Here is a 13,277-nt window from a genome sequence, read left to right as displayed (position 1 = left end):
TCTTCTTCCTCTTCGCTGCGTTTGTACACAGTAGATTTTGTTCTTGTTTTTGTCGTGAAAGACATGTTTTAAAAGTGATAGTGACAAAATTTTTAATTTGCATTGGAATTGAACTGAAATTCGTGTAATGAATCGCAGTTACGTCGTTTTGTGATCAAACGTCTACTGAACGTTGTACATGTTTCTATGTCAAGTACCAATTTTGGGTTTGTTATGTGAATTTTGAAACTTTTTTCTTTATTTCCCATGATAAATTTCAGGAGAATTACGTTTCAAAGAATTTAAGCAAAAATTTTTGTTTTGATCTGAGTAAGTAGTGAAAACTTTGCAAATTTGTTGCCGCAAATGTACCATTGAGTAACTACATTTTTCCGAGATAGGGGTCATTTATTTTCCAAAATTAGTGTTACTCTGGTTTCTCTTCAAACCCACGAATATATCTTTCGCCTTTTACTAAAGATATCCGTGGAGAGGAACAATTAATGAGTCTATAGACAATTTCTCTGTGCCCACTTCTGTGGGAATCATAACAATAATATATAGTTTGTTCCTCTTAAATTTTACTTTCAGGTAAACCATCAGTGCAAGTAAACGAAGTGCAATGCTAATCGTGAATATATTTTTTTCAAAGTGGGTGCGGTGGTAAAATATAAAGCTGCAATGTGGTGTTCAATGTGTACCTGTATCGTACATTGTATTCATTGACTTAACTTACATGACGACTGTTGCCTTTGAGCTGCGTAACTGGTTCTCTCCGATTCCTCTCCAAGCACAGGCTAGTGCTAATCGTTAGAAATCATTAACACTTAAGAGGTCCCTGGAAAAGCGACGGATATTCGATGTAGTTGTCCGTCAGGTTCTTCTCTCCTAGCACAGGCTAGTGCTAATTGATATTTAAACACCAGCACATAGCAAGTACCAGGAAAGATTTCCGACTTTAGTCCCATGTCCTGTGTCGTCTTCTCTGATCACTGTCTGGCTAATTATCCGAATGCATACTATACATATCGCCGTTCCCGTGTCATCTTGAGTTGAGCATCCGCTTGTTTTCACAACTGCATGTCATGATTGGAGTCGTGCATGCTAAACAAGTCCCAAGCCCGCGTGGCGCTAGCTATCCAAACAATATTGTTATGTTTTAATGACAAGTTTTAATTATTTTGATTTCAATGTAATATGTGCGTTTCTTTTTCCTCATCTCCTACTTAAATGCAACTTTAAGAGAAAAAAATAATATCAAAACTTTACTTTAATCTTATTTCAATGTATTTTGTTTTCGGCCTGTGTGAGTAAAAAGCGCGTTTGAATTTCGCGAATGCAGTAAGACTAAAGGAATATGAATTTGTTTACTGCCAAGTTTATTCGCATTGTTTATTCGCGAAGTACTAGTTAGTGGAGCTGGTGTTGGACAGTCGCGAATGTAGTATATGTTTATTTGAACGAATTCTTTTTCTTCTTCCTCTTCGCTGCGTTTGTACACAGTAGATTTTGTTCTTGTTTTTGTCGTGAAAGACATGTTTTAAAAGTGATAGTGACAAAATTTTTAATTTGCATTGGAATTGAACTGAAATTCGTGTAATGAATCGCAGTTACGTCGTTTTGTGATCAAACGTCTACTGAACGTTGTACATGTTTCTATGTCAAGTACCAATTTTGGGTTTGTTATGTGAATTTTGAAACTTTTTTCTTTATTTCCCATGATAAATTTCAGGAGAATTACGTTTCAAAGAATTTAAGCAAAAATTTTTGTTTTGATCTGAGTAAGTAGTGAAAACTTTGCAAATTTGTTGCCGCAAATGTACCATTGAGTAACTACATTTTTCCGAGATAGGGGTCATTTATTTTCCAAAATTAGTGTTACTCTGGTTTCTCTTCAAACCCACGAATATATCTTTCGCCTTTTACTAAAGATATCCGTGGAGAGGAACAATTAATGAGTCTATAGACAATTTCTCTGTGCCCACTTCTGTGGGAATCATAACAATAATATATAGTTTGTTCCTCTTAAATTTTACTTTCAGGTAAACCATCAGTGCAAGTAAACGAAGTGCAATGCTAATCGTGAATATATTTTTTTCAAAGTGGGTGCGGTGGTAAAATATAAAGCTGCAATGTGGTGTTCAATGTGTACCTGTATCGTACATTGTATTCATTGACTTAACTTACATGACGACTGTTGCCTTTGAGCTGCGTAACTGGTTCTCTCCGATTCCTCTCCAAGCACAGGCTAGTGCTAATCGTTAGAAATCATTAACACTTAAGAGGTCCCTGGAAAAGCGACGGATATTCGATGTAGTTGTCCGTCAGGTTCTTCTCTCCTAGCACAGGCTAGTGCTAATTGATATTTAAACACCAGCACATAGCAAGTACCAGGAAAGATTTCCGACTTTAGTCCCATGTCCTGTGTCGTCTTCTCTGATCACTGTCTGGCTAATTATCCGAATGCATACTATACATATCGCCGTTCCCGTGTCATCTTGAGTTGAGCATCCGCTTGTTTTCACAACTGCATGTCATGATTGGAGTCGTGCATGCTAAACAAGTCCCAAGCCCGCGTGGCGCTAGCTATCCAAACAATATTGTTATGTTTTAATGACAAGTTTTAATTATTTTGATTTCAATGTAATATGTGCGTTTCTTTTTCCTCATCTCCTACTTAAATGCAACTTTAAGAGAAAAAAATAATATCAAAACTTTACTTTAATCTTATTTCAATGTATTTTGTTTTCGGCCTGTGTGAGTAAAAAGCGCGTTTGAATTTCGCGAATGCAGTAAGACTAAAGGAATATGAATTTGTTTACTGCCAAGTTTATTCGCATTGTTTATTCGCGAAGTACTAGTTAGTGGAGCTGGTGTTGGACAGTCGCGAATGTAGTATATGTTTATTTGAACGAATTCTTTTTCTTCTTCCTCTTCGCTGCGTTTGTACACAGTAGATTTTGTTCTTGTTTTTGTCGTGAAAGACATGTTTTAAAAGTGATAGTGACAAAATTTTTAATTTGCATTGGAATTGAACTGAAATTCGTGTAATGAATCGCAGTACGTCGTTTTGTGATCAAACGTCTACTGAACGTTGTACATGTTTCTATGTCAAGTACCAATTTTGGGTTTGTTATGTGAATTTTGAAACTTTTTTCTTTATTTCCCATGATAAATTTCAGGAGAATTACGTTTCAAAGAATTTAAGCAAAAATTTTTGTTTTGATCTGAGTAAGTAGTGAAAACTTTGCAAATTTGTTGCCGCAAATGTACCATTGAGTAACTACATTTTTCCGAGATAGGGGTCATTTATTTTCCAAAATTAGTGTTACTCTGGTTTCTCTTCAAACCCACGAATATATCTTTCGCCTTTTACTAAAGATATCCGTGGAGAGGAACAATTAATGAGTCTATAGACAATTTCTCTGTGCCCACTTCTGTGGGAATCATAACAATAATATAAAGTTTGTTCCTCTTAAATTTTACTTTCAGGTAAACCATCAGTGCAAGTAAACGAAGTGCAATGCTAATCGTGAATATATTTTTTTCAAAGTGGGTGCGGTGGTAAAATATAAAGCTGCAATGTGGTGTTCAATGTGTACCTGTATCGTACATTGTATTCATTGACTTAACTTACATGACGACTGTTGCCTTTGAGCTGCGTAACTGGTTCTCTCCGATTCCTCTCCTAGCACAGGCTAGTGCTAATCGTTAGAAATCATTAGCACTTAAGAGGTCCCTGGAAAAGCGACGGATATTCGATGTAGTTGTCCGTCAGGTTCTTCTCTCCTAGCACAGGCTAGTGCTAATTGATATTTAAACACCAGCACATAACAAGTACCAGGAAAGATTTCCGACTTTAGTCCCATGTCCTGTGTCGTCTTCTCTGATCACTGTCTGGCTAATTATCCGAATGCATACTATACATATCGCCGTTCCCGTGTCATCTTGAGTTGAGCATCCGCTTGTTTTCACAACTGCATGTCATGATTGGAGTCGTGCATGCTAAACAAGTCCCAAGCCCGCGTGGCGCTAGCTATCCAAACAATATTGTTATGTTTTAATGACAAGTTTTAATTATTTTGATTTCAATGTAATATGTGCGTTTCTTTTTCCTCATCTCCTACTTAAATGCAACTTTAAGAGAAAAAAATAATATCAAAACTTTACTTTAATCTTATTTCAATGTATTTTGTTTTCGGCCTGTGTGAGTAAAAAGCGCGTTTGAATTTCGCGAATGCAGTAAGACTAAAGGAATATGAATTTGTTTACTGCCAAGTTTATTCGCATTGTTTATTCGCGAAGTACTAGTTAGTGGAGCTGGTGTTGGACAGTCGCGAATGTAGTATATGTTTATTTGAACGAATTCTTTTTCTTCTTCCTCTTCGCTGCGTTTGTACACAGTAGATTTTGTTCTTGTTTTTGTCGTGAAAGACATGTTTTAAAAGTGATAGTGACAAAATTTTTAATTTGCATTGGAATTGAACTGAAATTCGTGTAATGAATCGCAGTACGTCGTTTTGTGATCAAACGTCTACTGAACGTTGTACATGTTTCTATGTCAAGTACCAATTTTGGGTTTGTTATGTGAATTTTGAAACTTTTTTCTTTATTTCCCATGATAAATTTCAGGAGAATTACGTTTCAAAGAATTTAAGCAAAAATTTTTGTTTTGATCTGAGTAAGTAGTGAAAACTTTGCAAATTTGTTGCCGCAAATGTACCATTGAGTAACTACATTTTTCCGAGATAGGGGTCATTTATTTTCCAAAATTAGTGTTACTCTGGTTTCTCTTCAAACCCACGAATATATCTTTCGCCTTTTACTAAAGATATCCGTGGAGAGGAACAATTAATGAGTCTATAGACAATTTCTCTGTGCCCACTTCTGTGGGAATCATAACAATAATATAAAGTTTGTTCCTCTTAAATTTTACTTTCAGGTAAACCATCAGTGCAAGTAAACGAAGTGCAATGCTAATCGTGAATATATTTTTTTCAAAGTGGGTGCGGTGGTAAAATATAAAGCTGCAATGTGGTGTTCAATGTGTACCTGTATCGTACATTGTATTCATTGACTTAACTTACATGACGACTGTTGCCTTTGAGCTGCGTAACTGGTTCTCTCCGATTCCTCTCCAAGCACAGGCTAGTGCTAATCGTTAGAAATCATTAACACTTAAGAGGTCCCTGGAAAAGCGACGGATATTCGATGTAGTTGTCCGTCAGGTTCTTCTCTCCTAGCACAGGCTAGTGCTAATTGATATTTAAACACCAGCACATAGCAAGTACCAGGAAAGATTTCCGACTTTAGTCCCATGTCCTGTGTCGTCTTCTCTGATCACTGTCTGGCTAATTATCCGAATGCATACTATACATATCGCCGTTCCCGTGTCATCTTGAGTTGAGCATCCGCTTGTTTTCACAACTGCATGTCATGATTGGAGTCGTGCATGCTAAACAAGTCCCAAGCCCGCGTGGCGCTAGCTATCCAAACAATATTGTTATGTTTTAATGACAAGTTTTAATTATTTTGATTTCAATGTAATATGTGCGTTTCTTTTTCCTCATCTCCTACTTAAATGCAACTTTAAGAGAAAAAAATAATATCAAAACTTTACTTTAATCTTATTTCAATGTATTTTGTTTTCGGCCTGTGTGAGTAAAAAGCGCGTTTGAATTTCGCGAATGCAGTAAGACTAAAGGAATATGAATTTGTTTACTGCAAAGTTTATTCGCATTGTTTATTCGCGAAGTACTAGTTAGCGGAGCTGGTGTTGGACAGTCGCGAATGTAGTATATGTTTATTTGAACGAATTCTTTTTCTTCTTCCTCTTCGCTGCGTTTGTACACAGTAGATTTTGTTCTTGTTTTTGTCGTGAAAGACATGTTTTAAAAGTGATAGTGACAAAATTTTTAATTTGCATTGGAATTGAACTGAAATTCGTGTAATGAATCGCAGTACGTCGTTTTGTGATCAAACGTCTACTGAACGTTGTACATGTTTCTATGTCAAGTACCAATTTTGGGTTTGTTATATGAATTTTGAAACTTTCAGGAGAATTACCTTTCAAAGAATTTAAGCAAAAATTTTTGTTTTCATCTGAGTAAGTAGTGAAAACTTTGCAAATTTGTTGCCGCAAATGTACCATTGAGTAACTACATTTTTCCGAGATAGGGGTCATTTATTTTCCAAAATTAGTGTTACTCTGGTTTCTCTTCAAACCCACGAATATATCTTTCGCCTTTTACTAAAGATATCCGTGGAGAGGAACAATTAATGAGTCTATAGACAATTTCTCTGTGCCCACTTCTGTGGGAATCATAACATTAATATAAAGTTTGTTCCTCTTAAATTTTACTTTCAGGTAAACCATCAGTGCAAGTAAACGAAGTGCAATGCTAATCGTGAATATATTTTTTTCAAAGTGGGTGCGGTGGTAAAATATAAAGCTGCAATGTGGTGTTCAATGTGTACCTGTATCGTACATTGTATTCATTGACTTAACTTACATGACGACTGTTGCCTTTGAGCTGCGTAACTGGTTCTCTCCGATTCCTCTCCAAGCACAGGCTAGTGCTAATCGTTAGAAATCATTAGCACTTAAGAGGTCCCTGGAAAAGCGACGGATATTCGATGTAGTTGTCCGTCAGGTTCTTCTCTCCTAGCACAGGCTAGTGCTAATTGATATTTAAACACCAGCACATAGCAAGTACCAGGAAAGATTTCCGACTTTAGTCCCATGTCCTGTGTCGTCTTCTCTGATCACTGTCTGGCTAATTATCCGAATGCATACTATACATATCGCCGTTCCCGTGTCATCTTGAGTTGAGCATCCGCTTGTTTTCACAACTGCATGTCATGATTGGAGTCGTGCATGCTAAACAAGTCCCAAGCCCGCGTGGCGCTAGCTATCCAAACAATATTGTTATGTTTTAATGACAAGTTTTAATTATTTTGATTTCAATGTAATATGTGCGTTTCTTTTTCCTCATCTCCTACTTAAATGCAACTTTAAGAGAAAAAAATAATATCAAAACTTTACTTTAATCTTATTTCAATGTATTTTGTTTTCGGCCTGTGTGAGTAAAAAGCGCGTTTGAATTTCGCGAATGCAGTAAGACTAAAGGAATATGAATTTGTTTACTGCAAAGTTTATTCGCATTGTTTATTCGCGAAGTACTAGTTAGCGGAGCTGGTGTTGGACAGTCGCGAATGTAGTATATGTTTATTTGAACGAATTCTTTTTCTTCTTCCTCTTCGCTGCGTTTGTACACAGTAGATTTTGTTCTTGTTTTTGTCGTGAAAGACATGTTTTAAAAGTGATAGTGACAAATTTTTTAATTTGCATTGGAATTGAACTGAAATTCGTGTAATGAATCGCAGTACGTCGTTTTGTGATCAAACGTCTACTGAACGTTGTACATGTTTCTATGTCAAGTACCAATTTTGGGTTTGTTATGTGAATTTTGAAACTTTTTTCTTTATTTCCCATGATAAATTTCAGGAGAATTACGTTTCAAAGAATTTAAGCAAAAATTTTTGTTTTGATCTGAGTAAGTAGTGAAAACTTTGCAAATTTGTTGCCGCAAATGTACCATTGAGTAACTACATTTTTCCGAGATAGGGGTCATTTATTTTCCAAAATTAGTGTTACTCTGGTTTCTCTTCAAACCCACGAATATATCTTTCGCCTTTTACTAAAGATATCCGTGGAGAGGAACAATTAATGAGTCTATAGACAATTTCTCTGTGCCCACTTCTGTGGGAATCATAACATTAATATAAAGTTTGTTCCTCTTAAATTTTACTTTCAGGTAAACCATCAGTGCAAGTAAACGAAGTGCAATGCTAATCGTGAATATATTTTTTTCAAAGTGGGTGCGGTGGTAAAATATAAAGCTGCAATGTGGTGTTCAATGTGTACCTGTATCGTACATTGTATTCATTGACTTAACTTACATGACGACTGTTGCCTTTGAGCTGCGTAACTGGTTCTCTCCGATTCCTCTCCAAGCACAGGCTAGTGCTAATCGTTAGAAATCATTAGCACTTAAGAGGTCCCTGGAAAAGCGACGGATATTCGATGTAGTTGTCCGTCAGGTTCTTCTCTCCTAGCACAGGCTAGTGCTAATTGATATTTAAACACCAGCACATAGCAAGTACCAGGAAAGATTTCCGACTTTAGTCCCATGTCCTGTGTCGTCTTCTCTGATCACTGTCTGGCTAATTATCCGAATGCATACTATACATATCGCCGTTCCCGTGTCATCTTGAGTTGAGCATCCGCTTGTTTTCACAACTGCATGTCATGATTGGAGTCGTGCATGCTAAACAAGTCCCAAGCCCGCGTGGCGCTAGCTATCCAAACAATATTGTTATGTTTTAATGACAAGTTTTAATTATTTTGATTTCAATGTAATATGTGCGTTTCTTTTTCCTCATCTCCTACTTAAATGCAACTTTAAGAGAAAAAAATAATATCAAAACTTTACTTTAATCTTATTTCAATGTATTTTGTTTTCGGCCTGTGTGAGTAAAAAGCGCGTTTGAATTTCGCGAATGCAGTAAGACTAAAGGAATATGAATTTGTTTACTGCAAAGTTTATTCGCATTGTTTATTCGCGAAGTACTAGTTAGCGGAGCTGGTGTTGGACAGTCGCGAATGTAGTATATGTTTATTTGAACGAATTCTTTTTCTTCTTCCTCTTCGCTGCGTTTGTACACAGTAGATTTTGTTCTTGTTTTTGTCGTGAAAGACATGTTTTAAAAGTGATAGTGACAAATTTTTTAATTTGCATTGGAATTGAACTGAAATTCGTGTAATGAATCGCAGTACGTCGTTTTGTGATCAAACGTCTACTGAACGTTGTACATGTTTCTATGTCAAGTACCAATTTTGGGTTTGTTATGTGAATTTTGAAACTTTTTTCTTTATTTCCCATGATAAATTTCAGGAGAATTACGTTTCAAAGAATTTAAGCAAAAATTTTTGTTTTGATCTGAGTAAGTAGTGAAAACTTTGCAAATTTGTTGCCGCAAATGTACCATTGAGTAACTACATTTTTCCGAGATAGGGGTCATTTATTTTCCAAAATTAGTGTTACTCTGGTTTCTCTTCAAACCCACGAATATATCTTTCGCCTTTTACTAAAGATATCCGTGGAGAGGAACAATTAATGAGTCTATAGACAATTTCTCTGTGCCCACTTCTGTGGGAATCATAACATTAATATAAAGTTTGTTCCTCTTAAATTTTACTTTCAGGTAAACCATCAGTGCAAGTAAACGAAGTGCAATGCTAATCGTGAATATATTTTTTTCAAAGTGGGTGCGGTGGTAAAATATAAAGCTGCAATGTGGTGTTCAATGTGTACCTGTATCGTACATTGTATTCATTGACTTAACTTACATGACGACTGTTGCCTTTGAGCTGCGTAACTGGTTCTCTCCGATTCCTCTCCAAGCACAGGCTAGTGCTAATCGTTAGAAATCATTAGCACTTAAGAGGTCCCTGGAAAAGCGACGGATATTCGATGTAGTTGTCCGTCAGGTTCTTCTCTCCTAGCACAGGCTAGTGCTAATTGATATTTAAACACCAGCACATAGCAAGTACCAGGAAAGATTTCCGACTTTAGTCCCATGTCCTGTGTCGTCTTCTCTGATCACTGTCTGGCTAATTATCCGAATGCATACTATACATATCGCCGTTCCCGTGTCATCTTGAGTTGAGCATCCGCTTGTTTTCACAACTGCATGTCATGATTGGAGTCGTGCATGCTAAACAAGTCCCAAGCCCGCGTGGCGCTAGCTATCCAAACAATATTGTTATGTTTTAATGACAAGTTTTAATTATTTTGATTTCAATGTAATATGTGCGTTTCTTTTTCCTCATCTCCTACTTAAATGCAACTTTAAGAGAAAAAAATAATATCAAAACTTTACTTTAATCTTATTTCAATGTATTTTGTTTTCGGCCTGTGTGAGTAAAAAGCGCGTTTGAATTTCGCGAATGCAGTAAGACTAAAGGAATATGAATTTGTTTACTGCCAAGTTTATTCGCATTGTTTATTCGCGAAGTACTAGTTAGCGGAGCTGGTGTTGGACAGTCGCGAATGTAGTATATGTTTATTTGAACGAATTCTTTTTCTTCTTCCTCTTCGCTGCGTTTGTACACAGTAGATTTTGTTCTTGTTTTTGTCGTGAAAGACATGTTTTAAAAGTGATAGTGACAAAATTTTTAATTTGCATTGGAATTGAACTGAAATTCGTGTAATGAATCGCAGTACGTCGTTTTGTGATCAAACGTCTACTGAACGTTGTACATGTTTCTATGTCAAGTACCAATTTTGGGTTTGTTATGTGAATTTTGAAACTTTTTTCTTTATTTCCCATGATAAATTTCAGGAGAATTACGTTTCAAAGAATTTAAGCAAAAATTTTTGTTTTGATCTGAGTAAGTAGTGAAAACTTTGCAAATTTGTTGCCGCAAATGTACCATTGAGTAACTACATTTTTCCGAGATAGGGGTCATTTATTTTCCAAAATTAGTGTTACTCTGGTTTCTCTTCAAACCCACGAATATATCTTTCGCCTTTTACTAAAGATATCCGTGGAGAGGAACAATTAATGAGTCTATAGACAATTTCTCTGTGCCCACTTCTGTGGGAATCATAACATTAATATAAAGTTTGTTCCTCTTAAATTTTACTTTCAGGTAAACCATCAGTGCAAGTAAACGAAGTGCAATGCTAATCGTGAATATATTTTTTTCAAAGTGGGTGCGGTGGTAAAATATAAAGCTGCAATGTGGTGTTCAATGTGTACCTGTATCGTACATTGTATTCATTGACTTAACTTACATGACGACTGTTGCCTTTGAGCTGCGTAACTGGTTCTCTCCGATTCCTCTCCAAGCACAGGCTAGTGCTAATCGTTAGAAATCATTAGCACTTAAGAGGTCCCTGGAAAAGCGACGGATATTCGATGTAGTTGTCCGTCAGGTTCTTCTCTCCTAGCACAGGCTAGTGCTAATTGATATTTAAACACCAGCACATAGCAAGTACCAGGAAAGATTTCCGACTTTAGTCCCATGTCCTGTGTCGTCTTCTCTGATCACTGTCTGGCTAATTATCCGAATGCATACTATACATATCGCTGTTCCCGTGTCATCTTGAGTTGAGCATCCGCTTGTTTTCACAACTGCATGTCATGATTGGAGTCGTGCATGCTAAACAAGTCCCAAGCCCGCGTGGCGCTAGCTATCCAAACAATATTGTTATGTTTTAATGACAAGTTTTAATTATTTTGATTTCAATGTAATATGTGCGTTTCTTTTTCCTCATCTCCTACTTAAATGCAACTTTAAGAGAAAAAAATAATATCAAAACTTTACTTTAATCTTATTTCAATGTATTTTGTTTTCGGCCTGTGTGAGTAAAAAGCGCGTTTGAATTTCGCGAATGCAGTAAGACTAAAGGAATATGAATTTGTTTACTGCCAAGTTTATTCGCATTGTTTATTCGCGAAGTACTAGTTAGTGGAGCTGGTGTTGGACAGTCGCGAATGTAGTATATGTTTATTTGAACGAATTCTTTTTCTTCTTCCTCTTCGCTGCGTTTGTACACAGTAGATTTTGTTCTTGTTTTTGTCGTGAAAGACATGTTTTAAAAGTGATAGTGACAAAATTTTTAATTTGCATTGGAATTGAACTGAAATTCGTGTAATGAATCGCAGTACGTCGTTTTGTGATCAAACGTCTACTGAACGTTGTACATGTTTCTATGTCAAGTACCAATTTTGGGTTTGTTATATGAATTTTGAAACTTTTTTCTTTATTTCCCATGATAAATTTCAGGAGAATTACGTTTCAAAGAATTTAAGCAAAAATTTTTGTTTTGATCTGAGTAAGTAGTGAAAACTTTGCAAATTTGTTGCCGCAAATGTACCATTGAGTAACTACATTTTTCCGAGATAGGGGTCATTTATTTTCCAAAATTAGTGTTACTCTGGTTTCTCTTCAAACCCACGAATATATCTTTCGCCTTTTACTAAAGATATCCGTGGAGAGGAACAATTAATGAGTCTATAGACAATTTCTCTGTGCCCACTTCTGTGGGAATCATAACAATAATATAAAGTTTGTTCCTCTTAAATTTTACTTTCAGGTAAACCATCAGTGCAAGTAAACGAAGTGCAATGCTAATCGTGAATATATTTTTTTCAAAGTGGGTGCGGTGGTAAAATATAAAGCTGCAATGTGGTGTTCAATGTGTACCTGTATCGTACATTGTATTCATTGACTTAACTTACATGACGACTGTTGCCTTTGAGCTGCGTAACTGGTTCTCTCCGATTCCTCTCCAAGCACAGGCTAGTGCTAATCGTTAGAAATCATTAGCACTTAAGAGGTCCCTGGAAAAGCGACGGATATTCGATGTAGTTGTCCGTCAGGTTCTTCTCTCCTAGCACAGGCTAGTGCTAATTGATATTTAAACACCAGCACATAGCAAGTACCAGGAAAGATTTCCGACTTTAGTCCCATGTCCTGTGTCGTCTTCTCTGATCACTGTCTGGCTAATTATCCGAATGCATACTATACATATCGCCGTTCCCGTGTCATCTTGAGTTGAGCATCCGCTTGTTTTCACAACTGCATGTCATGATTGGAGTCGTGCATGCTAAACAAGTCCCAAGCCCGCGTGGCGCTAGCTATCCAAACAATATTGTTATGTTTTAATGACAAGTTTTAATTATTTTGATTTCAATGTAATATGTGCGTTTCTTTTTCCTCATCTCCTACTTAAATGCAACTTTAAGAGAAAAAAATAATATCAAAACTTTACTTTAATCTTATTTCAATGTATTTTGTTTTCGGCCTGTGTGAGTAAAAAGCGCGTTTGAATTTCGCGAATGCAGTAAGACTAAAGGAATATGAATTTGTTTACTGCCAAGTTTATTCGCATTGTTTATTCGCGAAGTACTAGTTAGTGGAGCTGGTGTTGGACAGTCGCGAATGTAGTATATGTTTATTTGAACGAATTCTTTTTCTTCTTCCTCTTCGCTGCGTTTGTACACAGTAGATTTTGTTCTTGTTTTTGTCGTGAAAGACATGTTTTAAAAGTGATAGTGACAAAATTTTTAATTTGCATTGGAATTGAACTGAAATTCGTGTAATGAATCGCAGTACGTCGTTTTGTGATCAAACGTCTACTGAACGTTGTACATGTTTCTATGTCAAGTACCAATTTTGGGTTTGTTATATGAATTTTGAAACTTTTTTCTTTATTTCCCATGAT

General features: G+C 36.3%; 9 non-coding genes across 9 annotated transcripts; all 9 read left to right on the top strand.

Annotated features, from left to right (window-relative positions):
• Nucleotides 1-406: 406 nt before the first annotated feature.
• Nucleotides 407-524, top strand: LOC148600866 (U5 spliceosomal RNA). Its single transcript, XR_015917401.1, has one exon. It is a non-coding gene; the product is annotated as a U5 spliceosomal RNA (small nuclear RNA).
• A 1,333-nt stretch (nucleotides 525-1,857) lies between these two features.
• On the top strand, nucleotides 1,858-1,975 carry LOC148600865 (U5 spliceosomal RNA). Its single transcript, XR_015917399.1, has one exon. It is a non-coding gene; the product is annotated as a U5 spliceosomal RNA (small nuclear RNA).
• A 1,332-nt stretch (nucleotides 1,976-3,307) lies between these two features.
• Nucleotides 3,308-3,425, top strand: LOC148600864 (U5 spliceosomal RNA). The gene has a single exon (XR_015917398.1). It is a non-coding gene; the product is annotated as a U5 spliceosomal RNA (small nuclear RNA).
• A 1,332-nt stretch (nucleotides 3,426-4,757) lies between these two features.
• LOC148600863 (U5 spliceosomal RNA) lies at nucleotides 4,758-4,875 on the top strand. The gene has a single exon (XR_015917397.1). It is a non-coding gene; the product is annotated as a U5 spliceosomal RNA (small nuclear RNA).
• A 1,307-nt stretch (nucleotides 4,876-6,182) lies between these two features.
• On the top strand, nucleotides 6,183-6,300 carry LOC148600862 (U5 spliceosomal RNA). Its single transcript, XR_015917396.1, has one exon. It is a non-coding gene; the product is annotated as a U5 spliceosomal RNA (small nuclear RNA).
• Nucleotides 6,301-7,632: 1,332 nt separating this feature from the next.
• On the top strand, nucleotides 7,633-7,750 carry LOC148600861 (U5 spliceosomal RNA). Its single transcript, XR_015917395.1, has one exon. It is a non-coding gene; the product is annotated as a U5 spliceosomal RNA (small nuclear RNA).
• A 1,332-nt stretch (nucleotides 7,751-9,082) lies between these two features.
• Nucleotides 9,083-9,200, top strand: LOC148600860 (U5 spliceosomal RNA). Its single transcript, XR_015917571.1, has one exon. It is a non-coding gene; the product is annotated as a U5 spliceosomal RNA (small nuclear RNA).
• Nucleotides 9,201-10,532: 1,332 nt separating this feature from the next.
• On the top strand, nucleotides 10,533-10,650 carry LOC148600859 (U5 spliceosomal RNA). The gene has a single exon (XR_015917570.1). It is a non-coding gene; the product is annotated as a U5 spliceosomal RNA (small nuclear RNA).
• Nucleotides 10,651-11,982: 1,332 nt separating this feature from the next.
• LOC148600858 (U5 spliceosomal RNA) lies at nucleotides 11,983-12,100 on the top strand. The gene has a single exon (XR_015917569.1). It is a non-coding gene; the product is annotated as a U5 spliceosomal RNA (small nuclear RNA).
• Nucleotides 12,101-13,277: the final 1,177 nt, after the last annotated feature.

Source organism: Perna viridis, chromosome 12 (assembly GCF_037379345.1).
Source record: "Perna viridis isolate PV_CMFRI_1.1 ecotype Kerala chromosome 12, ASM3737934v1, whole genome shotgun sequence".
Classification (NCBI taxonomy): Eukaryota; Metazoa; Mollusca; class Bivalvia; order Mytilida; family Mytilidae; genus Perna; species Perna viridis.
Note: the sequence above shows the minus strand (reverse complement) of the source record. Positions and strands in the feature narration are given on the sequence as shown.